The sequence below is a fragment of the Pongo abelii genome, chromosome 12 (assembly GCF_028885655.2).
Source record: "Pongo abelii isolate AG06213 chromosome 12, NHGRI_mPonAbe1-v2.0_pri, whole genome shotgun sequence".
NCBI lineage: Eukaryota > Metazoa > Chordata > Mammalia > Primates > Hominidae > Pongo > Pongo abelii.
In genome coordinates, this window is record NC_071997.2 from 36,600,567 (window position 1) to 36,628,181 (window position 27,615).

At 38.5% G+C, this 27,615-nt stretch overlaps 1 long non-coding RNA gene across 1 annotated transcript in view; it reads left to right on the forward strand.

Moving 5' to 3' along the window:
- Positions 1 to 5,109: 5,109 nt before the first annotated feature.
- LOC129057639 (uncharacterized) overlaps positions 5,110 to 27,615 on the forward strand; it is a 47,429-nt gene continuing 24,923 nt past the window's right edge. The window contains exons 1-2 of the long non-coding RNA XR_008522268.1: positions 5,110 to 5,398; positions 11,952 to 12,062. This is a non-coding gene — a long non-coding RNA (uncharacterized LOC129057639). The remainder of the gene's footprint in view (positions 5,399 to 11,951; positions 12,063 to 27,615) is intronic.

Below are 27,615 nucleotides of genomic sequence, written 5' to 3' on the forward strand. Positions count from 1 at the left end.
AATGTGAGACTGGACTAATACATCATGTTTGGCCCTCTTGTCACTATATCCAGGAATGCGCAGGGAAAAAAAATCTTTTGTTGCTCAAAAGTGAGGCTTCTGCTGCTAGAACATTTCCACAATCACAAAATTTCAGCAACTAAATATTGGCCTGCTGTGTGTGACTGTGTATGTGTTCATGTGTGCAAATGGTTCTGACTTTCTTTTAGCAATTAAAAGCAAGTTAAATCCCTGCTGACAGAACTTGGTTTTCCTGCTGTGTGGGTGCCTAGGATATTTAATTGAATCTAACAAACATTTCATTTTGTGGAAAGGACAGATGAGTTTTCTTTAGGAAATAGATAATACTGGGGGATTCAGGATTGAGAGACAGTCTGTGAGAGTAAAATGATCTCCACGCTGGGAACTGTGAGACTCTCACCCTAACTCTCTTCTTATCTCTCCCTGTATGACTAAGCAGGTCATTTAAACCCTCTGAAATTTTCTACGTCAAAATTTTATCACTGGTGAAAGGACTAGGTTGACCAGCTTACAGAGAAAGCTCCTTTCAGATCAAAAACTGTCTTTCAAAGATAAAGTGATAGAAGAGTCATTACCTTCATCATCAGACACACATATATATATATAATGCATTAACTATGAAAGCATTTGAAAAATCTTGCCATAAGCAAATGAATACCATAACTCCCAGCATTTAATTTATAACTAGGATATAAATTAGATGCTCTAAAAATTCCCTTTAGTAATTATTGCATTATACAAATCATTGCCCTGATCATTCATTGATTCATAACATATTTTGGGTTCACACTCTGTGGGAGGCAGCTTCAAGGTGCTAGAGACAAAAAGGGAATGAGACACACAGTCCTCAGCCTCAAAGAACTCATGGGAGGTAGGTCTTCAAGAAAGGATGAGAAATAAAAGGCAAAGAAACTAATTATAATATAATGAGGGCTACAGCATGCCATATCCCCTAAATTAAAACTTGCTACATAGAAAATGCTAACTTCATTGCATATTTCTATTCACATCGTAAAAATGTAGGATGAAAGTGATTGTAAAATGTTAATACAGACATACCACGCTGATATTGCAGGCTTGGCTCCAGGGCACTGCAATAAGTGAATATTGCAATAGTGTGAGTCACAAATTTTTTGGTTTCCCACTGCATGTAACAGTTATGTTTAACAGACTATACTATACTGTAGTCTAGTAAGTATGCAATAGCAGTATGTGTAAAACAATGTACACAATCTAATTAAAAATACTTTAAAAGTGCTAATGATTATCTTTTTGCTATTGGACAGTCTTGTCTCCAAGTGGATGGCTGTTGACTGATCAGGGTGTTGGTTGCTGAAGATTGGGGTGGCTATGACAACTTCTGAAAATAAGACTGTAATGAAGTTTGCCACATTGATTGACTCTTCCTTTCACAAGAGATTTCTCTGTAGCATGTGATGCTGTTTTATAGCCTTCTTTCCATAGTAGAATTTATTGAAAATTGGAGTCAGTCCTCTCAAACCCTGCCACTGCTTTATCAACTAAGTTTACATAATATTCTAAATTCTTTGTTGTCATTTAAAGAAACAGTGTTCACAGCATCTTTACCAGGAGTAGATTTCATCAAGAAACCACTTTATTTGCTCATCCATAAGAAGTAACTCCTCATCTGTTCGAGTTTTCTCATGAGATTGCGGCAATTCAGTCCCATCTTCAGGCTCCATTTCTAATTCCACTTCTCTTGTTATTTCTGCCTTATCTGCAGTGGCTTCCTCCACTGAAGTTTTAAACCCCTTAAAGTCCTCCATGAAGTTTGCAATCAACTTCTTCCAAACTCCTGTTAATCTTGATATTTTGACCTCCTCCCATAAATCACGAATGTTCTTAACAAGATCTAGAATGGGAGAATCCTTTCCGTAAGGTTTTCTATTTACTTTGCCCAGTTCCATCAGAGGAATCATAATCTATGGCAGCTATAACCTATAACATTTATTTCTTAAATAAGAAGACTTAAAAGTCAAAATTACTGATCCATGGGCTGCAGAATGGATGTTGTGTTATCAGGCATGAAAACAACATTAAACTCCTGTGTACATTTATTAGAGCTCTTGGGTGACCAGGTACATTGTCAATGAGTGGTAATGTATTGAATCTTTTTTGTCTGAGCAATGGGTGTCAACAGTGGGCTTAAAATATTCAGTAAATCATGTCACACACAGATGTGTTGTTATCTAGGCTTGTGGTTCCATTTATATAGCATAGGCAGAGTAGATTTAGCATAATTCTAAAGGACCTTAGGAATGGCAAATGATCATTGCCTTCAACTGAAGTCACCAGCAGCACTAGCCCCTAACAAGAGAGCCAGAATGTCCTTTGAAGCTTTGAAGCCAGAAATTGACTTCCCCTCTCCAGCTATGAAAGTCTTACATGGTATCTTCTTCCAAGAGAAGGCTATTTTGTTTACATTGAAAATCTGTTGTTGAGTGTAGCCATCTTCATCAATGATCTTAGATGGATTTTCTAGACAACTTGCTGCAGCTTCTACATCAGCCCTTGCTGCTTCATCTTGCACTTTTATGTTATGGAGATGGCTTCTTTCCTTAAACCTTATGAAACAACCTCTGCTATCTTCCAACTTATCTTCTGCAGCTTCCTCACCTTTGCCAGCCTTCATAGAATTGAAGAGGGTTACGGCCTTACATGGGCTAGGCTTTGGCTTAAGGGAATGTAGTAGATGGTTTGATCTTCTGTCTGGCTCACTAAAACTTTTTTCCTATCAGCAACAAGGCTGTTTTGATTTCTTATCATTCGTGTGTTCACTGAAATAGCACTTTTAATTTTCTTCAATAACTTTTCCTTTACGTTCACAACTCGGCTGTTTGGCACAGAAGCCTTGCTTTTGGCCTATCTGGACATTTGGCATGCCTTCCTTACTAAGCTTAATTGTTTCTAACTTTTTGATTTAAAGTGAGAGGCGTGCGACTTTTCCTTCCTGAACACTTAGATGCCATTGTAGGGTTATTAATTGATCTAATTTCAATATTGTGTGTTTCAGGGAATAGAGAAGTCTGGGTTGAGAGAGAGATGGGGGAACAACAAGTTGGCGGAGCAATCAGAACACACACATTTATCAATTAAGTTTGTCATCTTATATGGCTGTGGTTCACGGTGCCCCCCAAACAGTTACAATGGTAACATTAAAGATCACTGATTACAGAGCACCACAACAGATGTAATAATAATAAAACTTGAAATATTGCAAGAATTAGCAAAATGTGACACAGAGCCACAAAGTGAACACATGGTGTGGGAAAAATGGTGCCTGTAGACTTGCTTGATGAAGGATTGCCACAAAGTTTTAATTTGGAAAGAATGCAGTGTCTGCAAAGCACAATAAAGCTAAGTGCAATAAAACAAGGTATATGCTGGTACGTACTTCTAACTCACTGATACATGGGAAGCTAAAGCCAATCACCATGAACAGGAAAATGTGTGTGCGAATATCATATATTAATAGATACAGTCTGGGGGAAATGGTGCAGCAAACTATAGTTAAAGGAACATTGTTTCTGGAATAAGGTAGCTATGAATTCAGATTCTGAACCCTTCTAAATCTGTGATCTTAGTTTAGTCACTTGACTTCAACTTTTATTCCCTCATTTGTAAAAACAAAGGCTAACAGTGACTTTCTCACATAGTTACTGTGACAATGAAGTAGAATAATGTGGAAGTATTTAATTTTCTGAAACCTTTGCATAGAGTTGTTATTGTTTCAGCTTTTATTGGTCACTATTTCCTCTAAGAATCTGGAAACTCTTTATTTTACCAAAATCCTCCATCATACAAGTGGCACAGGCCTCCCCTCATCTCTAGCACCATTGAGGCACTTTGACATCTGGAATTCAATTTGCCTCGTTAAGAAGTTCTCTTTCACACAGCAGTGGGATTCATGCAGTCAGGATGTCTCCACGGCCTCTCAAGTCAGCATGTGGCTGTCTCCACTGTCACTTGGTTCTACTTCACCTGCTCTCAACCTCCCAGGGGTCATTTTCACTGTTTCTCTCTGTCTCTGTCACAAGTTGCATCCCTGGTGCCCCACTCAATCTAATGCCCTTGGTCTCTTTCCAGTTGGCCAGCAGCAAACAAGTGAGGGTCTAATGCATGCCAGATGCCAGTCACACAGCTACTTTGTAGGTGCTGTTGCCTGTGACATGCAACTTGCCAATTTAGATGCTCCATTCTCTCTACTGCCTGCATAATTTCTGCTATTGCTTACCTTGCCTTTGCTTATGGGGAAATAGAATCTACTCCTCTGATGTCTACCCTCACAGAGGGGCTTTGCTTTACAGTTGCTTGGCCCAAGGGATTTATATTTCTTTTAATTTATACATCATTTGGCTTCTCAGTGCTATATTTGCCACAGAGTTGCTGGTCCAGTCTGGGTCCCTAAAATCCACACCACAGTTCAGTTTTTAACATACCTATTGCTGTGCTTCAGCTTTCTATCTAAGGACCTAAATGGTGCTATCAAACACTTTTGAACTCTTTCCCCATGAGGCTCCTTGACCCCATACAAGTAGACGGGAACAGACAGACATCTGAGCACAAAGAGTTGCTTAATTCCAGTCACAGATATGTCTGTATTCCAGGATCAGCTAAGTTCAGACATGCAGAGATGTTTCAAGATTTAAAACAAAATGGAATATTCGTTTTAAAGTAGCTCTTGACTTCTAGTCAAATTGGTGGATTGAATGTAGCAAATTACCTTCTTATGTTCCAGTCACCTTCTTATATTCTGAATGAAATATTTTAAAATGCTTTTAAAGGTGCAAGCATCATGTAGGAAACTCTAGATGGAAGCAGAGGATAAACTGAGCTGGCCCCAGGGCAATGGCTGGCTTTTGACACCCGTATGGGATTGGGAAACAACTTTGTAGGAGTCACGCTGAGCAAGGAGTAGACACTGAACTCCTACGTGAACCCAGAAGCTGGGAAATTGCTGCTTGTTCTTGACGAGGGACTGTGCTATCTGTCCTCCAGCCTCAGTCGTAGCAAAGAGCAAACTGACCACTCCCATTCAGAGCTGTAACCAGAAACATCTATGACCTCAGACCTGTGGAACATCAGGTTGCTGGACTCGGCTTTACATTCTCCCTGAGACTGACTGGCAGAGTCCACAGTAGGGTTTGAGCAAAGGCAATCAACAGACCAGTATCCAGAGAGGTCTCAATGACCCAGAGAAAGAAACTCAAGGAGAACCTATGATAGGAAACAAGGTCATAGAGAAGGATGACACAATATTTGAGACAGTTCCAAGAAAATCAGCCTACATCACCCTGCCCACTGGTGAACGCATAACTAAGAAGCAAGAGCCAAGAGAAGAAATGAATTCAACTAAGTAAGTAAGTATGTTTAAAAGAAGCCCAAAAAAGATAAAAGAGGAAATAGTGAACACGATGAAAGAATACGAGGTTATAAAATGGAGCAAGCAAATGTAAAAAATAGCCTAAAATATAGTACTTTGAAATTTTTTGGTGATTGATTAAATAATAGACTGGGAAAAACTGAAGGGAGAATCAGTGAAATGGAAGATAGATTGAGTAAACCTTTCAGGAATCAGCACTGAGACATAATGAGATGAAATATAGAAAAGAAAAAATAAGAGATAAGGAATAGAAAATGAGAAGGTCCAATTACCTTTAACTGGAGTTCCAGAAGTTTATGGCGGGAATAGTGGAGTTAATGTTTAAAACTGTAATACTGACAATTTTCCAGAAATGAAGAAACTCTCAGATTGAAATGGTTGAAAAATATAAATAAGTTGTATAAATATATGGAGAAATGTTGTCATGAAACTGTAAAACCTCAAAGGAAAATCCTAAAACACAACAGAGAAAATTCAGAGTATTGATAAAGAAGCAACAATCTGATAGGCTTCCATGATAAATAAAAGAAGAAATAAGACAATGGAATCAAGTTTTAAAACTCCAAGGAAATATTTTCATTTAAAATTCTTGCTGATAAATGAATATGTAAGAATGTGGACAAAAAGAAAACATTTTCAGTGTACAAATACTTGTTGTTATTTAAATGAGAGTTATAGTGGCTCATGCCTACAATCCCAGAGTTTTGGAAGGCTGAGGTGGAAGGACTGCTTGAGGCCATGTATTCGAGACCAGCCTGGGCAACATAGTGAGATCCTGTCTCTTCCACAAAAAAAAAAAAAAAAAAAAAAAAATAGCTGGTTATGGTGACGTGCCTGTAGTCCCAGCTACTCAGGAGGCTGAGGTGAAAGGATCTCTTGGGCCCAGGAGTTCAAGGCTGCAGTAAGCAATGATTGCAGTACTGCACACCGGCCTGGGTGACAGAGTGAGACCCTGTCCCTACAAATTAGCAAATAAATATATAAAAATAAAGATTATTACAGCAAGATAGATGAAATACACAAAATAATGTACTTAAGCAATAAATGTGAATCCATAAAGAAGGAGTGGGGTGCAAGAAGTAATTGTGAGCACAGAAACACTGTAGAACGTGGTGGTATATTTAAATGCATGTCCACTATAAAATAAGATTACAGTAATGAGGGCAAAAGTGAAAAATATTTTGTTTGCATATGAGTTTATAGGCTGTACGGAAATAAATAACACAATATTAATCATGTGAATTGAGGTTTAAGAGTGTAGAAAGTTTGGAGGGAAGTTATTACTAATTTTTTTGTCTTGTCTGAGAAGAGAATAGGGATATTGATTAATGTTATACTTGTTTGTACAACAGAAATGTAAGTATGTATGTAAAAAAACAAGGGTAAATACACAAATAATAAAAATATAGTAGATAATTTATAAACAAATAGTGGAAAAGACAGAAAATATAAGTAGTTTAATCAACCTAGTGGAAGCTAGCAAAAAGTAAAATAGAAGTGGATAGAATATATATAAAAAACAGAACAAGGTGTCAGAAATAAGTTCAAGTATATTAAAAAATCATAAAACATATGAATGGATAAAACAAAGTAAATGACAGATATACTCAGATTTTATCTAGTCTATATTTTCAAGAAACAAATGTAAAACATAAGGATGCAAAAATGTTGAAAGACAAAGGACTAAAACATATACGCCAGGTAAATATGAAAATAAAGTGATAAAGATTAATAACGAAAAATAATATTAGATTAAAATAGAAAAAGAAAATATTTAAAAAGAAATCTAAAAAATCCCAAGAAGTTATATCAATAATAATCCTATGTATAATAATACTATTTCCAAACTTTTGAACCAAGTACTGACAGAATAACAGATGCAATTGATAAATCCACAATAACAGTAGGAAGTTCAACATATTTCCTTCAGAAAACAATGACTCAAACATCTAAAAAAAATAGAGAGTTAGAAAAACACAGTTGAAAAGTTTGATCTACTAGTTTTACATAGAATTTTGCATGTGACAAAGAATATACTTTTTTCAACTGTATATGAAACTTTCAAAAAAGTACCGTGTATTCATAAAAATGTTTCAACAAATCCCAAAGAATTGATATCGTATACCCATACTGTGACTACACTGCAATGAAAATAAAGAATTAGAAATACATAAAAAAACTCTCAAATATTTATAAAAATACTTAGAAAAATTACATTTCAAAACAATGCATAAGTTATAAGAGGTGATGAGGAAAATTAAGAAAAAGATGATATTTAAAAAATTTGTACTACAGTTAAACCAGTTATCAGAGTGAAATTTATAGCTTTCAGTAAATTTATTAGAAAATAAAACAATTTGAATACTAGCTAGCTAAGCAGCCAATTCAAGAAGTGAGAAAAAGATCAACACAGCTGTCACAATTCATTTTCAATTCTGAAAAAATTCAGACATTATCTCTTTAAACATTGCCTCTGTCCCATTCTCTTCTCTTTTTGGCATGCAGATTAAAAGTATGCTAGACCTTCTTGTCCTATTTTCTGTGCCTTTTTTTCTGCATTTCTTTCTTATATTTTTTCTCTCTGTACTATATTTTCAATAGTTTCTTCTGACCTACTTTCCAACTCATTAATGCTTTCATTAGCTATGTCTAATCTGCTGGCAAACCATGCTTCGTGAACTTTTAAAAAAATTTAATATTTTAATCATAGACGTTCTGGTTTTGTTTTGTTTTGTTTTCAGATTACTTATATCATTTTTTAATAGTTTCCTGTTCCCTGCTGATAATTTCAAGCTTGAATTTTGTTTTTCACTAAAGTAGTAATTATAGTTGCGTTCTTAGTCATATGTAATAACTTCAATATCAGGTCTTTGTAGGTTTGTTTCTCTTGTCTGTTCTCTCTCCATTTTAGTGGTGTGTGTGTGTGTGTGTGTGTGTGTGTGTGTGTGTGTGTGTGTGTGTGTACTAGGTTATCTTTGACTGTGTGCTGGTCATTGTATTTTAAACTTTTTTTGTAGGAATAATGTGAGGTCTAAGATGAGGGTATATTCTTCCAAAGAGGATTCACATTTCTTTCTATCAGGCATTTAGTGACACTACCAGTTTGTGGATGATTTTAATGCGAGATTAAAGTTTGATGTTATCTGGATCATGCAGATGATAAGAGCTCTGATTTCAATAACTTCCTGGTTTATTTTCATATTTTGAGTCTTGGTTTTAGTAGTCCCCAGTTAATATGTGACTGAGTGTTCTTCTTAATCTATATTCCTAATTCTGCAGTTGTTTTATGTTTTGGATATTCATGTTGCTAATTCCCCTACTCCTTTGTTTTCTCTCTAGATAGCAAGTGCCTATTTGACATCCCTTGGATGTTTTGTTGATATCTCAAACTTAACATGATCAAAAGAAGACCTTTTATTAACACACACACTCTCTCTCTCTCATATGTCCACACACTCACGATCCTCTGGTATTTTCATTCCCTTACCCTGGTGCATTATTTAACTGCAGAATCAAAAACCTAGGACCCTGGCCAGGTGTGATGGCTCATGCCTATAATCTCAGCACTTTGGGAGGCTGAGGCAGGTGGATCACTTGAGGTCAGGAGTTCGAGACCAGCCTGGCCAACATGGTGAAACCATCTCTACTAAAAATACAAAAATTAGCTGGGCATGGTGGCATGTGCTTGTAGTCGTAACTACTCAAGAAGCTAAGGTGGGAGCATCACTTGAACCCGGGAGGTGGAGGTTGCAGTGAGCTGAGATCATGCCACTGCACTCCAGCCTGGGTGACAGAGTGAGATTCTGTCTCAAACAACAACAAAAATAAAAATCTAGGACTCATCATTAATCCTCTTTTTTTATTTTCTTGCTGTCTGCTCCCCATTCACTCTATTGGCAAGTTCTCTCAACATAACCTCAGAATCCACCCATTTTTCTCTAGTCTCCAAATCCACTATCACCACTCTATTTCTGGACTGCCATCACCCCTTCCTACATTAATCCAGGGACCAAGTAAATTAGATTAAAGTTTTGCTTCTTCTCTTGCTGAACACATCACGTCCATCTTTAAACCCCAGACAGAATGATCTTCAAAAATGTAAATTGTATCCTGTCCTGTCCTCCCCTGTATAAATGGCATTCTTTTGTTGTTGTTGTTGTTGTTGTTGTTGTTGAGATGGAGTCTCATTCTGTCACCCAAGCTATAGTGCAGTGGCACAATCTCAGCTCACTGCATCCCCTGCCTTCTGGATCCAAGCGATTCTCCCATCTCACTCAGCCTCCCGAGTAGCTGGGACTACAGGTGCATGCCACCATGCCCGGCTAATTTTTTTTTTTTTTTTTTTTGTATTTTTAGTAGAGATGGGGTTTCATTATGTTGGCCAGGCTGGTCTCGAACTCCTGACCTTGTGATCCATCTGCCCCGGCCTCCCAAAGTGCTGGGATTACAGGCGTTAGCCACCATGTCTGGCCTTAAATGGCATTCTTTCAGTTTAGATTAAGGCCCACTGACAACGAAAATCTATGGGTCAGATGTCCATCTATCCTCTCTCCTCCTCTTGTGAACACACTCCATGCCCTTGTGTTTATTTCGTTTACCTGACAGATGGAGCTTATACTGCCCTGGTGACTTCTTATTCTGCTAAGGGACATGCTTCCCTAGGTCTTTGCTGGTTTTGCTTCTTCTGGCCATTCAGCTCTCAGCTTGTGTGGTGTCTTCTGTAAGGGCCCTCCTGACCATCTAATATAAATCACCAACACTGCTCTTGTGCCACTGTTCCTGTCCAACAAATCATGTAATCACTAATTCCTATCTGAAGTGGTTCTGCTTCTTTATTTTCTTGTTTATGGCCTGTCGTTTATATTCGAATGTGGCTCCTAGAATACTATATGACACAGAAAAATGTTCAATAGGTTTTTTTTTTTAATGTGGTTGTTGAAATAGGGACATTTCCTGTGTACTCACCGAGTTGCTTTATGTTCAGAAACACAGGTTACATTTGAATATATGAAATCTTTTTCTCCTTTAGATAAAAAAGGGCAGAGATATGGGATATGGTCTGTGCTTAAGAAGACATCCAGGGAGAGCTTCCTTCCCTCTGCTGGTAGAGGGATGTTCATATCCATTGCAGATCCTCCTCCAAACTGACTCCTGTGAAATATGACTGTAGGCGGGTCCCATCTGTCACTGTCCTGGCACCTAGGACCCACCCAGCATGGGTCCTCTTCCCATCACTCTATCTTTCTCATCTGGCCTTCCGTATCCCCACCTATGTTCATCTTGCCTATTTTCTGGTTGACTGTTTACCACTCCTTTTGCTCCAATGACTCTTAGTAGTTGTATTATTTTAAGAAATACTGTCTTGAATTTGTAAGAGTCTGATTCTTTCAAATAGTTGCATGTTTAATTTGGTTCTTAAAATTACTATGGACTTAAGGATAAGAGTTTGAGACAAACATTAAACACCTAAAAGGTGTTTAATACATGAAGGAATACATACATGAAGAAAGGAAAATATTTAGGTGTGTAGATTTTAGATCTTCAATTGGTAGTTGGCTAATATTTCCATCATAATTATCTTTCAGAGTTTCATGTTTATTTTATATTAGGTTCATTTTTTTCCTACTCTCACCAGGAAAACAAAACAAAAGGGAAATGAATTCCTAGTGTTTGGGCTTGAATAAAGAAATTCTTAGTTCTATTATTATAGAGGGGCTCATAGCAAATACAGGGAGAGGAGAGAGACAGGGAAGCTGGGACACCAATCAGGCTCCTCTCAGGCCAAACTTCTAAGTATCCCTGGATCACCTAACTCAGATTTTGAGGAAAAGACAGATTGTATTGCAAGTGAACATTAAAGAAATAAAAGAGTGCGGCATTTCTGAAACTGTAGTGGCGGGTGCAAGGTGAGCTGTGGCCCTAGGTTGCATGTTATTGCTGCTTTCTCTTTATGTATTCTGTCTAGCAGGTTAATCTTTCAGCTTTATTCATGCACTGTTCACAGGGAATTGATATGCTCTACCACTCTCTAATTCAGATCATGAGCTAATGTTTTGCCTCCACTCCTTGTGTGCATTGTTGCTTATACATTCATTTACTTTGTACCTTTCCAGTATTTCTAATTTCTTGAGAGTTCATTCTACCAACTGTGAGGAATATATCTTTACTGTGTGCATAAAGAATTTAGAGCTACAGTAAAAATGAAATACGAGCAGTCCCTGACTTATGGGGACATTCCAAATATGGTTTATATTAATAAATTTCTTGTTTAAAAATCAGAATGCATTTTGCCATAGCCACAATATGATAAGAAGTTACTAGGTTCCCAATCTAACCCAAAAAAGCTAATTAAATTGTTAAGCTTTTGGGACTAGAATAAGGACTCATTAAACCACAGACTAGGATGGACTATAGAATTGGGAATACTCACGAGTCTAATTGCCCTTTTCAACCCTGTTTTGAAGTCCTGAGGGTACCAGAAATTTATCTCTGCTGACACATTCTTTCTCTTGTTATTTGGTTCCAGGTGGAATTCATGGTGGATTCCTTTGATGGGGATTTTCCTGCTTTGAAAGGAAATAATAGGACGTTTTCAATGTGGAACAGGGCTGAGGTTCTGACTGCTGGCCTAAAAGAAGTAAGTACCTGTTTAGATCCATATGATAATTTCTGCTTAGGAGAGTAACCAAGTGGGAGAGAGCTGTTGTGAGAATCACAACACAAGAAACACCAAAGGAATTGGAAAGCAGTGAAGTGGTTTAAACTGTGAAGCAGGAGAAATGTAAAGTATTGAACGGACTTCTGGAAGGAATGATTCATTTATGTATAAGGTGGTAAAAATTGCCAATAGAAAAGCTGCAGTAAAGTTCACAGAATAAGGTATTTAACCCAGAGCCTATTAGTCTCTTGTCTACTCAATAGAACATCTGAGCCACATTACCATTTCTATTTTACAATGCACAACTGGTATAGTCATTAAATCTTATTAAATCCGTCTAAAACTATTGGGAGTTGTAATTGTTAGTTTTTATGCACTGTGTATAAAGTCTTATCAAACTATAGGCTTCCATAATTGTATTTGAGGCACTTCCTCCCAGAGCCCCTACAAATAATTCCCAATACCAAGGTGCTTGGAGATTCCACTTCTTTTATGTTTGGTCTTATAGGACCAAACATATGGTTGATTTGACCCTCCAGCAAAGTAATGAGATGAATTAATTTCTGGGATGATTAGCTACATTTTATAGTGAGTATATTGGCTTAGTAATGAAGAAAAGCCATATGTACATGTGCTTCTGTGTGGATACAGATTAAGAAAATGAGAGAAGGCAAATGCTTTGTTATGATACCAGAATGTCGAATTTATATTATCTTCATTCTACTCCAAACAAGAGGCTGTCGTTTGAATAACTCTGTTAATCAGCTCAGGTAATAAGTGTTGTGACTGCTTATCTTACATCTCATTCTTCCAGAACAGAAGTGAACGACAACACAGCACAGTGTTGTAATTACCCATAAAAGCCCAGGAATCTGATCAAAATGAAAATAAATGAAACAAATACCAATGTAATTTTCTGTTTTGGGCTGACATTTGGGGAAGGCTGTAGGGTAAATTTTCTCTCAAGTTTTTTAGAATTTTTATAAAAATTGTATTGTTATAGGCCTTCCATCCTTCTGATATGTTGAAAATTTCATTATTTATTGCCATGTTTTGCTGTTTTTTCTAAATCTCAGAAATAAAGGGCAGTTAAAATTTAGTAGTCTTAAGCTCTTGAAATAAAATGGTATCTCTCCACCATGGCACACGTTTACCTATGTAATAAACCTGCACCTCCTGCACATGTACCCTGGAACTTAAAAGCTGAAGAAAAAAATTGCCACAACACTTTTTTTTGGCCACATGTTAAAGGTTTGATGCATTTTTGAATTAAAACCATCAAATTGTAGTCTGAGTCAGAATCTCAGAGGTTTATGTACTTTTTGAGGGGAAGATAGAGTCATGTGTTTTTACCACTCACTACACTCCCCTCTACCCTCTAGAGGTAACCACCAATTTTATGATAATTTTTTCTTACTTTTATTTATCTGTGTACCAGCAATATATAACTCTAAACAAAATAGTTTATTTTGCCTATTTCGGAACTTTATATAGTGGGTTCATATAGAATGTATTATTATTATTATTATTTTGTTTGTTTGTTTTGGAGACGGAGTCTCGCTCTGTCGCCCAGGCTGGAGTGCAGCGGCCAGATCTCAGCTCACTGCAGCCTTGCCTCCCGGGTTCAAGTGATTCTCCTGCTTCAGCCTCCTGAGCAGCTGGGACTACAGGCATGTGCCGCCACGCCCGGCTAATTTTTAGTAGAGACGGGGTTCCCCTATGTTAGCCAGGTTGGTCTCGATCTTCTGACCTTATGATCCACCTACCTTGGCCTCCCAAAGTGCTGAGATTATAGACGTGAGCCACCACGCCTGGCCTATTTTGTTCTTTTAATCAATGTTTTATTTGCAATTTTTTGTATGTATTGCATGTAGGTTTGTTACTTTTTATTACTATAAGCGTTTCATTGTATGACATCACTGCAACTCATTGATTCTTTTGAAGCGGAACATTGATGTAGTTTTTGGTAATTGTGAACTCTACTGCTGTGAATATTCTTATACATATCTACAAGAGCACATGTGCAAAAATTTCTCTAGGGTATATATCTAGAAGTAAAATTGATGAGTCAGAACACATGTGTATTTAAAGCTCTAACAGATAATGCCATTTTCCCCCTAATATGGTTTGGCTTTGTGTCTTCACTTAAATCTCATCTTGAGTTGTAATCCCCTGGTACTGAGGGAGGAACTTGGGTTGAGGTGATTGGATCATGAGGGCAGTTTCCCCCATGCTATTCTTATGATAGTGAGTGAGTTCTCACGAGACCTCATGGGTTTATAATTGTTTGGTAAGTTCATCCTTTGCTCATTCTTCTTTCTCCTGCCACCTTGTGAAGAAGGTGCCTGCTCCTCCTTCTGCAGTGATTGTAAGTTTCCTGAGTCTTCCCCAGCCATGCAGAACTGTGATTCTATTAAACCTCTTTCCTTTATAAATTATTCAGTCTGGGGTAGTATCTTTATAGCAGTGTGAGAACAAACTAATCCTGGAAATTTGTACCACAGAGAATGGGATACTGCTATAAAGATACCTGAAAAGGTGGAAGTGACTTTGGAACTCGGTAACAGGCAGAGGTCAGAACAGTTTGGAAGGCTCAAGAGAAGACAGGAAGATGTGGGAAAATTTGGTACTTCCTAGAGACTTGTTGAATGGTTTTGACCAAAATGTTGATAGCGATGTAGACAGTGAAGTCCAGGCTGAGGTGGTTTCAGATAGAGATGAGGAGCTTATTGGGAACTGGAGCAAAGATCACTCTTGCTATGCTTAAGCAAAGAAACTGATGTAATTTTGCCCCTGCCCTAGAGATCTGTGGAACTTTGATTTGAAATGGGAACTTACGTTTAAAAGGGAAGCAGAGCATAAATGTTTGGAAAATTTGCAGCCTGATGATGTGATAAAAAGAAAAATCCATTTTCTGGGGAGAAATCCAAGCCAGGTGCAGTAATTTGCATGAGTAATGAGGAGCCAAAGATAATGGGGAAAATGTCTCTAGGGCATGTCAGAGGTCTTGGCAGCAATCCCTCCCATCATAGGCCTGGAGACCTAGGAGGAAAAAATGGTTTGTGGGTCAGGCCCAGGGCCACCCTGCTCTGTGCAGCCTCTGGACTTGATGCCCTGTATCCCAGCTGCTCCAGCTCCAGCTGTGGCTAAAAGGGGTAAGGTACAGCTTGGGCCATTGCTTCAGGGGGTGCAAACCCCAAACCTTAGTGGCTTCCATGTGGTATTAGGCCTGCAGGTGCACAAAAGTCAAGAATTGAGTTTTGGGAATTTCTGCCTAGATTTCAGAGGATGTATGGAAATGTCTGGATGTCCAGGCAGAAGTCTGGTGTGGGGCAGAACCCTCATGGAGGACCTCTGCTAGGGCAGTGCAAAGGGGAAATGTGGGGTTGGAGCCCCCACACAGAGTCCCCACTGGGGTACTGCCTAGTGGAGTTGTGAGGATAGGGCCACCATTCTCTAGACCCCAGAATGGCAGGTCCACCAACAACTTGTACTGTGTGCCTGGAAAAGCCACTGGCACTCAATGGCAGCCATGAAGGCAGCCAGTGTGGAGGGTTGTACAAAGTCACAGGGTTGCAGCTGCCCAAGGCCATGGGAGCCTCTCCTTTGCATCAGCATGCCTTGAATGTGAGACATGGAGTCAAAGGACATCATTTTGGAGCTTTAAGATTTGACTGCCCTGCTGGATTTTGGACATGTGTGGGAACTGTAGCCCCTTTGTTTTGGCAAATTTCTCCCATTTGGAATGGGAGCATTTATCCAATGCCTGTACCCCCATTGTATCTTGGAAGTAACTAACTTGATTTTGATTTTACAGGCTCCTAGGTGGAAGTGACTTGCCTAGTCTCAGATGACACTTTGGACTTGAACTTTTGAGCTGATGCTGAAATGAGTTAAGACTTTGGGGCACTTGTTGGGAAGGCATATTTGTTTTGAAATGTGAAAGAGACATGAGATTTGGGAGGGGCCATGGGCAGAATGATATGGTTAGGTTTTGTGTCCCCATCTAAATCTCATATTGAATTATAATCCCCTAGTGTTAAGGGAGGAACCTGCTGGGAAGTGATGAGATCATGAGGGCAGTTTCCCCGATGATGTTCTTGTGATACTGAGTCAGTTCTCCCGAGATCTGATGGTTTTACAAGTGTTTGGCAAGTTCCTTCTTTGCACACTCTCTCTCTCACCTGCCGCCTTGTAACATGTGCCTACTTCCTCTTTCACTGTGATTGTAAGTTTCCTGAGGCCTCCCCAGCCATGCAGAACTGTGAGTCAATTAAAACTCTTTCCTTTATAAATTATCCAGTCTTGGGTAGTATCTTTATAGCAGTGTGAAAATGGACTAATACACTCCTTGAGGTTTAAACCTCTGATGATTAATTTGTTTTGGATGTTGCTGGATAAATAGTTCATACTTGGATATTTTTGCATTGACATTTGCCAGTTGACATTTTTGTTTAACTTCCTCTATTTATCTGTACTTGGTATGAAAGTTTTGCTAGCATCATGAAGTGAGTTGGATAACTTTTATCCCTTTTATCTTTTATTGAATGGTTTGTATAAGATAGAGAATGTATGTGCTACAGCATTTGGTAGAATCCCTCGTAAAACTACCTGGTCATTTTGCAGTAATGGCAGATGGGGAGATTTTGATGCCCACATACATTTCATTAATTGTTATTTTTTTGGAAATGTTTCAATTGCATTGTGCCAGGGCTTTTTTTTTTTTTTGCATGAAACTTTAAGAAACAGATTTATTGAGATATAATTTGCATAGTATAAAACTCACCCTTTTAAGTTTGAAGTGTACAATTCGTTGGTTTTAACTGTATTGAGAATTGTGCATCCATCACCTCATCTAACTTTAGAATACTTCCATTTCCCCTAAGAGAATACCTAATACCTACTAGTAGTCACTCCCCATTCTCCAACCCCTCAGTCCTAAGGAACCACCAATGTGTTTTCTGTCTCCATATATTTGCCTATTCTGGGTACTTTTTATAAATGTAGTCATAAAATGTGTGGTCTTTTGTGACTGCCTTCTTCACTTAGCACATTGTTTCCAAGTTTCATCTATATTGTAACATGTATCAGTACTTCATTCCTTTTATTCTTGGATATCCGGCATTGGCTATTATAAATAATTCTGCTATGAATATTCATGTACAAGTTTTTTCATGGACACATGTTTTAATTTCTCTTGAATATACCTAGGAGTGGAATTTCTGGGTAATATGGTAAATCTGTTTAACATTTTGAGGAATTGTCAGATGGTTTTTAAATTGGCTGCACCATTTTACACTTCTACCAGCAATGTATAAGGGTTTTAATTTCTCCACATCCTTGCTAGCACTTATTATTATCCATTATTATTATTATGATTATTATTATTGTCATCCTGTTTGATGTAAAGTGATATTTCACTGTGGTCTTGATTTGCATTACTTAATAGCTAGTGATTTTGACATCTTTTCATGTGCTTAATGGCCATTTGTATATCTTCCTTGGAGAAATGTTTACCCAAATCCTTGGCTCATGTTTAAATTGATTATTTGTATTTTTATTATTGAGTTATAAGAGTTATATTTTGGACATCTCATCAGATGATAAGTTACAGTTTGAAAATTTTTTTGTCATTCTGTGGGTTTCCTTTTCTCTCTCTCTTTCTTTCTTTCTTTCTTTCCCTCTCTCTCTCTCTTTCTGTCTTTCTTTTGTTGTTGTTGAGACAGAGTCTCTCTCTGTCACCCACACTGGAGTGCAGTGGTGTGATCTCAGCTCACTGCAACCTCCACCTCCTGGGTTGAAGAAATTCTCCTGCCTCAACCTCTCAAGTAGCTGGGATTACAGGTGTGTGCCACCACACCCGGCTATTTTTTGTATTTTTAATAGAGATGGAGTTTCACCATGCTGGTCAGGCTGGTCTTGAACACCTGACCTCAGGTGATCTGCCCACTTCAGCATCCCAAAGTGCTGGGATTACAGGAGTGAGCCACTGTGCCTAGCTACCTTTTCACTTTCTTGATGGTATCTTTTGAAGCAAAAATATTTTCAGTTTTAATGATGTACAATATCTATTTTTTTCTTTTCTCTCTTGGACTTCTGGTATTAAATTTAGGAAATCATTACCTAAACCAGATTGACCCTTATGATTAGTTCTACGAGTTTTATAATTTTCACTCATAATTTTAGGTCTGTGGCATATTTTGAGTTACTTTTTCATATGGTATGAGGTAGGAGTCTAAATTTATTCTTTTTGCATGTAGATATCCATCTGTCCCACTACCATTTGTTGAAGACCATTTCTCCCTTGGATTTTTGTGTCAACCTTGTCCAAAATCCATTGACCATAAATGTAAAGTTTTATTTCTGAATTTTCCACTCTATTCTATTGATCTTTATGTGTTTATCTTTATGTCAGTACCACACTGTCTTGATTACTGTAGCTTTGTAGTAAGGTTTGAAGTTGGCAAGTTTGAGTCCTTCAAATTTGTTCTTCATTTTCAAGATTGTTTGGCTATAATAGGTGGATCTTTATGATTACAGGCCTTTTTGTTTTCTTTATTAAGACAGGGTATTACTGTATCATCTAGGCTGGAGTACAGTAGTGCAATCATGGCTCACTGCAGCCTTGAACTCCTGAGCTCAATTGATCCTTCTACCACAGCCTCTCTAGTAGCTGGGACCACAGGCGTGTACCACCATACCACCATACCTGGCTAATTTTTTGTAGTTTTTTTTTTTTTTTTTTTTTTTTTTTTTTTTTTTTTTTTTAGAGATGAGAGTTTTGTTATGTTGCTTAGGCTGGTCTTGAACTCCTGAGCTCAAGTGATATGCCCTCCTTGGTCTCCCAAAGTGTTGAGATTATAGGCATGAGGCACCATGCCCAGACCCCAAACTTTTTGTAGGAGAAGGAAATGTACTGTTAGAATGTCAGCAAACATTTATACCACCTCAATATATAGTAACCCTTCATGTAGCACTGGGAACTGACATTGCAAGCAAACCTGGCCCCAGCCTAGCCCTGGACATCTGGGTCCAAATGTAGCTCTGGCCATTCATGAGTAGTGTAATTTTAACTTCTCCAAATGCCCGTTTCTGTATCTGTGAAGTGGAAGTCAAATAAATCCTACTCACAGTTATGTCAGCTACCTATCATGGCAATAATGCTGGATAATAACCACAAAACCTCACCAATGAACAATAAGTGTTTATTAGTCACATGCCTGTGGTCAGCTGGGAGCAAACTAATGAGCTCTGTTAATATCAGCTGGGATATCTCTCAGATCTGAGTATGGGTCAGTGTGGCCTGGTGATTTGTCTCTGCTCCATGTGCTTTTTTTTTTAAAAAAAAAAAAAAGAACAAATGTTTTTTTTTTTGAGAAGGGGTCCTGCTATCTTGCCCAGGCTGGAGTGCCATGGTTATTCACAGGTGTGATGATAGTGCATTGTAGCCTTGAACTTGTAGGTTCAAGTGCCTCAGCCTCCAAAATAGCTGAGATTATAGCTATACACCACTTTGCTGGCTTCCATGTGCTTTTTGTACTCCATAGTGTTATGGCAATGGCACAATTGCAAGAATGAGAAGCCCAGTCATACATGTGTGTTTCATGTGTTATGACTTGTAACATCCCATTGACTCAAGGAACTTGGGTGAAGAAGGGTCTCTGAAGAACCTACCCAAGTTACTCCATAAAGATAAAGTCATCTGCTACACCCAGATGGCACTCCTGCCATGTTACAACTATCCAAGTCCACTGGAGACATTTCTGTCCCTCCTCTCACAATCTTCAAACTTAAAGAAGCAAGGGACAGCACAATGAGTCTGGGAGGAGAAATGGAAGAGGAGTGGGAGATAATAGTGATAAAAGTCTCCTGCCCCATTGCAGACTTCCCCATCTGAGCCAGGACTGAGCTAGAACAGGGGATAAACTTTGAAGTTGATGCAAGGTAAAAGTTTAATATTGAATTAATCTGGATTTTTTAATACCTAAAAAAGCAGACTAATTGTAATAACTGGGAACGACCACAGTAGTTGTGAGATCTACTCAAGGCTATCTCCAGGGCTAGAGGTGGGAGATTTGCCATAGAACAGAGGAAATACAGAGCTGGCCAAAAAGCAAACTGACTTTCTGCTTGCCCCCTACAAAATCCAACTCATTCAATAAATCTGTTACAGGGACAGATAAAAGTATTCAGAAACAGTATCTGGGTAAGCAGAATTCATTGTTCATGTAATATAACCTATATATATATATACACACTTTTTTTATTATTATACTTTAAGTTTTAGGGTACATGTGCACAACATGCAGGTTTGTTACATATGTATACATGTGCCATGTTGGTGTGCTGCACCCGTTAACTCATCATTTAGCATTAGGTATATCTCCTAATGCTATCCCTCCCCCCTCCCCCCACCCCACAATTGCTTTCACATATATTACCTTTGCTTTCAAAAAGTTTCCACCTGACAAAGCATAGAATTTCTTATTTCTCCTCTATGGACATTGCTCTCTCAACCGTTTTCACATCCATAATGTTATATTCAAACCTACAACCTGTGTACACAAGTTTTATGGTTCATCCTAAAATTGAAAAGAGTATGAATGCTCTTCAGAGTATATGCTGTTAAACCATTGTTTTCCTAGAAAATTCAGTGACTATAATAAACATGGGGTCATGGGGTTAGAGCTTATGTCTGACCCAAATAAGATAAGGTTTTTGGTTTGTAGCCATTCTCTTGGTGGATATTCCCATGACAATAATGTTTGTTCTTAGGGAACCACACATATGTATCTCCCATTGGGGAATAGACATAATTTGGTGGTCAGGATTATATTATCATAATGGTGACACTATCTAGCTCCTCAAAACAAAAACCTGGAAGTCTTTTATTATTAATTTCATCTTTTGATTATAAAATATTTAATTGAATATCTGTATGCAGTATATATAAGGTTTAAAAACTGAGAGTAAATACTCATATATGTGCTCACCTCCCAGGGTAATTAACAGAGTACTATGCCTTCCAGACCTTCCTCAGTCCTCACACCCTCTCTTCTCAGCAACGGCCACCAATATGGTGAATGCTGTGCTTATCACATCTTTAATTTTTCTTAGAGTTTTACCTCAGATGTATGTGTCGATAAACAATAGAGTATCACATGTATCTCAACTCTATGTAAGTGTTGCAATCCTGTATGTTTATTTTTCACATCTTGCATTTTCATTCAACTTTGATTTTTGCTTTGTTTTTGAAAATTTGTATTTAATCTATGGGTTGCAAGTGTAATTTTCATACATGCGTAGACTGCATAGAGGCAACATCAGCGTGTTTAGAGTATCCATCACCCAAATAACATGCATTGTATCCATTAAGTAATTTATCATCATCCACCCCAATATGGTTTGGATCTGAGTCCCTGCCCGAATTGCATGTCAAATTGTAATCCCTAATGTTGGAAATGGGGCCTGGTGGGAGGTGATTGGGTCATGAGGGCAGTTTCTCATGGTTTAACACCATCCCCCTTGGTGTTGTCATGGCAATTGTGAGTGAGTGAGTTATCATGAGATCTGGTTGTTTAAAAGTGAATAGCATCTCCCTCTTCCCTGTCTTACTCCTGCTCTGGCCATGTAGGACATGCCTGCTTGCCGTTTCCCTTCCACCATGATTGAAAGTGTTCTGAGGCTTCCCCAGAAGCTGCTATGCTTCCTTTATAGCCTATAGAACCATGAGCTAATTAAACTTCTTTTCTTTAAAAATTACTCAGCCTCAGGTATTTCTTTATAGCAGTGTGAGAATAGACTAAAACAGAAAATTGGTACCAGGAGTGGGATATTGCTATAAAGATACCTGAACATCTGGAAGTGACTTTGGGATTCAGTAACAGGCAGAGGTTGGCAGAGTGTGGAGTTCTCAGAAGAAGACAGAAAGATGAGAAAAAACTGGGAACTTCCTAGAGACTTGTTAAATTGTGACTAAAATGCTGATGGTGATATGAACAGTGAAGTCCAGGCTGAGGAGGTCTCTGATGGAAATGAGAAGCTTATTTGGGAACTGGAGTAAAGGTCACTTTTGCTATGCTTTAGCAAAGAGCCTGGTTGGATTGTGCCCTTGCCCTAGGGGTCTGTGGAACTTTGAACTTGAGAAGGATGATTTAGGGTATCTGGTGGAAGAAATTCTTAAGCAGCAAAGCCGTCAAGATGTGGACTGGCTCCTTCTAATAGCCTATGCTCATATATGTGAGCAAAGACATGATCTGAAATGGGAACTTATATTTGAAAGAGAAGCAGGGCATACAAATTTGAAATATTTCCAGCCAAGCCATATGGTAGAAAGAAAAGCCCATTTTTGGGGGAGGAATTCAAGCAGGCTGCAGAAATTTGCATAACTAAAAGGAAGGAAAATGCTGATAGCCAAGACAAGAGGGGGGCCTTGAAGGCATTTCAGAAACCTCCATGGCAGCCCCTTCCATCAAAGGCCCAGAGGCTTAGGAGGAAATAATGTTTTTGTGGGCTGCGACCAGGGCCCTGCTGCTCTTTGCAGTCTCAGGACAGTGCTCTCCACATCCCAGCTACTCCTGGCTAAGAGGGGTCAGTACAGGCTTCTTGCTTAACAGGGTGCAAGGCATAAGCCTTGGCAGGTTCCATGTGGCATAAAGCTTGTAGGTGCAGAGAGGGCAAGAATTGAGGCTTGAGAGCCTCCACCTAGATTTCAGAGGATGTATGGAAAAGTCTGGATGTCCAGGCACAAGCCTGCTGCAGGTACAGAATCCACACGTAAAACCTGTCTTAGGGCAGTGCAAAGGGTAAATGTGGGGTTGGATCCCCCAACAGAGTCCCTACTGGGGCATTACCTACTGGAGCTGTGAGAAGAGGGCTACTGTCCTCCAGATTCCAGAATGGTAGATCCACCGACAGCTTCCACCATGCACCTAAAAGTTATGCCTGGAAAGGCACTCAACACCAGCCCTTGAGAGCAGCTGCAGGGACTGAACCTTACAGAGTCACAGGGGCAGGCAGGCCAAAGTCTTGGGAGTCCACTCCTTGCATCACTGTGCCCTGGATGTGAGACATGGAGTTAGAGGAGATTATTTTGAGTTTTAACATTTAAGGACTACCCTGCTGGGTTTCAAACTAGCAAGGGGCCTGTAGACTCTTTTATTTGGCGATTTCTCCCTTTTGGAATGGAAATATTTACCCGATGTTTGTATCGCCATTGTGTCTTACAAGGAACTAACCTGTTTTTGATTTTACAGGCTCACAGGTGGAAGGGAGCCTTGCCTCAGATGAAACTTTGGACTTTGGACTTTTGAGTTAATGCTGGAATGAGTTAAGTCTTTAAGGGACTGTTGGAAAGGCATGATTGTATTTTGAAATGTGAGAAAGACATGAGATTTGAGAGGGGCCAGGGCTGGAATTACATTGTTGGAATCTGTTTTCCCCCCAAATCTCATGTCTAATTGTAGTCCTCAATGTTGGAGGTGAGGCCTGGTGGGATGTGATTGAATAATGAGGGTGGTTTCTCATGGTTTAACACCATCCTCCTTGGTGTTGTCATGGCAAGAGTGAGTGAATAAGTTATCATGAGATCTGATTGTTGAAAAGTGTATAGCACACCCCCCACCTTCCTCCTGCTTTGGCCATATAAGAAATGCCTGCTTCCCCTTTGCCTTCCACCATGATTGAAAGTTTCCTGAGGCTGCCTCAGAAGCTGCTATGCTTCCTGTACAGCCTGCAGAATCATGAGTCAATTAAACTTTCCTTCATAAGTTACCCAGTATCAGGTATTTTTTATAACAGTGTGAGAACAGACTAATACAAATCCCCTCCTACCTCCTCACCCATCTGAGTGTTTATATTTTGAGGTCATCTGCAATGTGTATGGCTGTAATTGATTTCTTCTCTCTCCTGTCCTGTATTTCACTGTGCCACCATTTTATCCTTCTGTCTAAGGATATTTGGATTCTTTGCAATTTTTGCCAGTAAAAATAATTTTGTTATTAACATTCCTGTGTGTGAAACCTGTGGTACCCATGCAAGGGTCCCTCAAAATACATGGGCACAAGAAAAACGGCTGCATAACGTAATGCTATACTTTTGTCATCTACATAGGATGAGAGTACCATTGGCTAGCATCCTTTCCAATCTTAGTAGAAGTAAAATTATGTATCATTTGGTTTTAATTTCTATTTCCTGGTTATTAACAAGGTTAATCTTTTCATGTGTTTTTCAGTGAAGTGCCTGTTGATGTATTGTTTTTCCATTTTTTTTTCTTAAGACTTCTTTTCCTTTTAATTTTCAGAAATCCTTTATAAATACTGGATACTAACCCTTCTCTGGTTATGTACGTCAGAAAGATTTTATCTTTTCAGATGCTTAGTGGTGTTCTTTCAATAACAGAAGTTTTAAATTTTAAAGTGGTCAGGTTTATCAATCTCTTTGGGTTTTGTTCAATGAATTCTCACATAATTTTAGAAGTATTATGCTATGTCCTCATCTAAAAGTTTAACATTTTTGCTTTACACATTCAATCCTTGATCCACATGGAACTATTTGAACTGATGTTTGTAATTGCTGTGAGATTTGTACCAAATTTCATTCTTTCTACATGCATTTCCAGTACCAAACTCTACTGAAGAATACTTTCCTTTTTCAAAGATCTGCAATTCCCTCTGTTATTTATCAAGTTTCTATCAAATTTGTGAATTTATTTCTGATATGTGTTATGTGCCATTGATCTATTTTTCTATTCAAAGCTGATACCACAACATTTTAGTTATTGCTTTCATAAGTCTTGATATTTGACAAGTTATCTCACCTTGTCCTTCCTCAGCAATCTGTTTTTTTCATATTGTAAATTCAATTTATATTGAGTTCAAAAATAAGCAAAACTAAATTATATCAGCAGAGGTCAGGATAGTGATTAGCTTTTTTAGAAATTTATTTTAATTTTAAGTTCTGAGGTACATGTGCAGGACATGCAGTTTTGTTACCTAGGTAAACATGTGCCATGGTGGTTTACTGCACCCATCAACCCATCACCTAGGTATTAAAACCCACATGCATTAGCCATTTATCCTGATGCTCTCACTATCCCTGATCCCCCAACAGGCCCCAGTGTGTGTTGTTTTTCTCCCTGTGTCCATGTGTTCTCATTGTTCAGTTCCCACTTATGAATGAGAATAGGTGGTGTTTGGTTTTCTGTACCTGTGTTAGTTTGCAGAGGATGATGGCTTTCAGCTTCATCCATATCCCTGCAAAGGACATGATCTTGTTCCTTTTCATGGCTGTATAGTATTCCATGGTGTATATGTACCACATTTTCTTTATCCAGTTTATCATTAATGGGCATTTGGGTTGATTTAATGTCTTTGCTATTGTTGTAGTGCTGCAATAAACATACACATGCATGTATTTTTGTAATGGAATGATTTATATTCCTTTGGGTACATACCCAGTAATGGGGATTGGTGGGTCAAATGATATTTCTGGTTCTAGATCCTTGAGGAATCACCACACTGTCTTCCACAATGGTTGAACTAATTTACATTCCCACCATCAGTGTAAAAGCATTCATATTTCTCCATAGCCTCGCCAGCATCTACTGTTTCTGGACTTTATAATAATTGCCATTCTGACTGGCATAAGATGGCATCTCGTGGTTTTGATTTGCATTTCTCCAGTGATCAGTGATGTTGAGATTTTTTTCATATGTTTGTTGGCTGCATAAATATCTTCTTTTGAGAAGTGTCTGTTCATGTTGCTTGCCCACTTTTTGATGGGGTTGTTTGTTTTTTTTCTTGTAAATGTGTTTACATTCCTTGTAGATTCTGGATATTAGACCTTTGTCAGAGGGATAGATTGCAAAAATTTTCTCACATTCTGTAGGTTGACTTTTAGCTCTGATGATAGTTTCTCTTCCTGTGCAGAAGCTCTTTAGTTTAATTGTATGCCATTTGTCAACTTTTGCTTTTGTTACAATTGCTTTTGGTGATTTCATCATAAAGTCTTTGCCCATGCCTATGTCCTGAATGGTATTGCCTAGATTTTCTTCTAGGGTTTTTATGGTTGTGGGTTTTACGTTTAAGTCTTTAATCCACCTTGAGTTAATTTTTGCATAAGGTGTAAGGAAAGGGCCCAGTTTTAGTTTTCTGCATAAGGCTAGCCAGTTTTCCCAGCACCACTTATTAAATAGGGAGTCCTTTCCCCATTGCTTTTGTCAGGTTTGTCAGAGATCAGATGGTTGTAGATGTGTGGTCTTATTTCTGAGATCTCTATTCTGTTCTATAGGTCTATGTGTCTGTTTTGGTATCAATAACATATTGTTTTGTTTACTGTAGACTTGTAATATAGTTTGAAGTCAGGTAGCATGATGTCTCCAGCTTTGTTCTTTTTGCTTAGGATTGTCTTGGTTACACAGACTCTTTTTTGTTTCCATATGAATTTTATTTTATTTTATTTTTTGAGACAGAATCTCGCTCTGTCACCCAAGCTGGAGTGCAGTGGCACAATCTTGCTTTCATATGAATTTTAAAGTAGTTTTTTCTTTTTTCTTTTTTTTTTTTTGAGAAAAGAGTCTGGCTCTGTCACCCAGGCTGGAGTGCAGTGGCGCAATCTCAGCTCACTGTAAGCTCCAACTCCCGGGTTCATGCCATTCTCCTGCCTCAGCCTCCCGAGTAGCTGGGACTACAGGCACCTGCCACCACACCTGGCTATTTTTTTTGTATTTTTAGTAGAGACAGGGTTTCACCATGTTAGCCAGGATGGTCTTGATCTCCTGGCCTGGTGATCCGCCCACCTCGGCCTCCCAAAGTGCTGGGATTACAGGCATGAGCCACCACGCCTGGCCTAAAGTAGTTTTTTCTAATTCCTTGAGTGTCAAGGATAGTTTAATGGAAATAGCACTGAATCTTTAAATTACTCTGGGCAGTATGGCCATTTTCATGATGTTGATTTTTCCTATCTATGAGCGTGAAATGTTTTTCCATTTGTTTGTGTCCTCTTTTATTTCCTTGAGCAGTGGTTTGTATTTCTCCTTGAAGAAGTCCTTCACATCCCTTGATAGCTGCATTCCTAGGTATTTTATTCTCTTTGTAGCAATTGAGAATGGGAGTTCATTCATGATTTGGCTCTCTGCTTGTCTGTTGTTGGTGTACAGGAATGCTTGTGAATTTGCACATTGATTTTGTATCCTGAGATTTTGCTGAATTTGCTCATCAGCTTCAATGACAAAAACCACATGATTATCTCAATAGATGCAGAAAAGGCCTTTGACAAAATTCAACATCCCTTTATGTTAAAAGCTCTCAATAAACTAGATATCGATGGGACATATCTCAAAGTAATAAGAGTCATTTATGACAAACCCACAGCCAGGGAGTTAAAGAGATTTTGGGCCTAGACAATGGGCTTTTCTAGATATAGGATCATGTCATCTGTAAACAGAGACAATTTGACTTCTTCTCTTCCTATTCAAATACCTTCATTTCTTTCTCTTGCCTGATTGCCCTGACCAGAACTTCCAATACTATGT